This window comes from Octopus bimaculoides, chromosome 4, assembly GCF_001194135.2.
Source record: "Octopus bimaculoides isolate UCB-OBI-ISO-001 chromosome 4, ASM119413v2, whole genome shotgun sequence".
Classification (NCBI taxonomy): Eukaryota; Metazoa; Mollusca; class Cephalopoda; order Octopoda; family Octopodidae; genus Octopus; species Octopus bimaculoides.
Window position 1 is genome coordinate 49,912,354 of NC_068984.1, and position 2,646 is coordinate 49,914,999.

Genomic DNA, 2,646 nt, shown 5'->3' on the forward strand with positions numbered 1-2,646 from the left:
ATTTGTTAAATCCGAAACTAGTTCCTGTTTAATAATGCTTTTTTAGGTGATTTTAAATATCTTGCCCGCTCACGTTTTTGGTATGCTGCTATATTTCATGTTGAGAACAATTTAGGTCTTAATAGACACAAGATGTGATCTATTTCTAGCGCATTAATTGTCCACGTTAGTGGTCGACGTTATTTTTTAAATATATATATATATATATATATGTTTGTTTGCATTTATACACACATGGTTGGTCTATAATACTAAAGTATTTAGCGTCTAAATTCGGTGGTGAATTTGTCAGTGGGAAATTTAGCTTAACGATATAGTACTCACCCAGAGTATTTGACGGATAAGGCTTCGAGTTCCATAGTTGGTTGTTGACAAATTTTTCCACTTTGTAAGGGTAACTTACTCAGTATTTCCGCTATCTAACGGCAATTCTGCGTTCGAAAAAATATATTATTTATATAGTACAATATGTGTATATATATACACACATACAAAGATGATGATGGGCTAAAAAGTTCATAGGCTTCCTATGCAGGAGTGATGCTAGAGCTGTGTGAATGTTGCATAACCTAATTTCAGTTCTTATTAAAATTGCATTATTTCCAGGTAAACAGACATATGACTGTTCAAAGAAGATTTGAACAGTAACTAGTGGCGATGTCTCTTGAAAATGGACAAAATTTGGCATCGTATTTAACACGAACCCCCCCCCCCCCTCCATGAACATTCATGTTGACATAGGGTTGTTACATTAGGAAATAATGCCCCAGCTTAAATAACTGAAAGGAAAGCCAGAACAAAAGGTGAGATGGTTACATTTACAATATTTTTTAACATGGGTGCTGTGATAAATTTTTTCTTCTTCCCAACCCGATAAAACAATCACTAAACTGAGTACTGCTTCACTTCAATCGACCAGAGCATGTCCATGAAACATTTAGACATTTAGGCTAGCGAAAAATAGTAATAACAACAAATACTACTACTATTACAATGACTACTACTACTACTACTACTACTACTACTACTACTACTGCTGCTGCTGCTGCTGCTGCTGCTTCTGCTATTATTGTTACTACTACTTACAGAAGAAAACGAGGTAACCTCTATGCAGTCTCTCAATTTGCTTGAAGCAGTAGACAAATCTCCTTCAAATCACATCCAACCGTCAGAAAAAAAAAAAAAATAGAAGAAAGACATTAGGCAGTGTGGTAACACATGCACTATGTCTAATTGAAAATATATAACGCAGTGGTCACGGTGGATACATATTGTTGTTCAATCAGAGTTTGTCTGGTTGTATGCAGAAATAACAGCAGCAGCAACAATATTACAGTACTTCACTATATTGAATAAATGGAAGAAATAATAATTAACTTTCCGTAGTTATTATTGGAAGTGTAAACTGACAGCAACTAATATCTACGTCTGTTTTAACTTGAATTTTATCCTCAGCCAAGTCAACGTTATCTTTGTTTTCGTTAATCTGTGAAAACCGTTTCAGAATACGTTAGTGGATAGAAAGTATAAGATATATAATAACGTACGGTCTGTTTTTTTTACACAACTTTGTTATTTTGTTATCTATACATATAAATTTGACATGGGCGATTCTTTCTTGTCTTGGGATATTGCACGAAAAATTACACAGATGTGTTGAATGATCCGGTGGTGATGCTGAGCTTTGTATTTTTTTCATAGCTCCCATGGTTACCGAGATAATCTACTATACTAATACTCTTGTGTTCGTATAAAAGCGTGCTGTAATCAATATTTTTCTTCTTCCCAACCCGATAAAAGAACCACTAAACTGAGTACTGAGTTACTTCAATCGACCACAGCACGTCCATGAAACATTTAGACTTCTAGTATTGTTTTAATATTAGAAATCGATACAGGGAAGGGATTGGCAAAACAGTTAGTACGTCACTGTATAGTTCCAGTCCTTTACATTCTAGGTCCAAATTATGTTGAAGTAACATTAGCAGCAGTCAACTACTGCAATCTGTTTAGTGGACTATAGAGGTCATGGGCAAAGTGCGGCTCGCCGGACTTGTTGAATGGCATGCCTTGCGAAAAATTAGGATGATTGTTTTTTTGTAGTACCCCCTCCCCGCCTCCACCCCGAGGGTGAGCCATGCCTAATTCAGCCCTCTAGTCGAAGAAGGTTTCCCGTGTCTAGATTATAGCCATTCCCAAAAGGCTTTTACTGTTAAATGAAGTCATCATTATAAATTGTTACAAATAACTTTAAAATTGCGGCAAAATTGTTAACAAAAGCGTTGGGTAATCGAAATGTCACGTGTAATTTAGTTCAAGGTAAATGTTTATATATAAGCATTTCATAACATGATATCGCATATCACTTGAAAACCAATGTGTCTCTGCTGGTATGTATGTCATAGGCTTGATGGCATTGCTCTTTGTGGTCGCTGGATAATGTGTTTTACTATATTTATTTCCATTTGTCTTTCTTTTCGAGCCCAACTTCAGCAAATGGCCGATTTCTTTCGACTAAGAACAATCAATACTTACGATAGCCAAGTATTGATTGCACTTAATCAAAATAAATAAATAAAATTGAATGGAAAGTGGTGAGAGCCAAGGTGTAGAGCGATATAGTTCTCGGTGTCAAGGCAGTTTTAG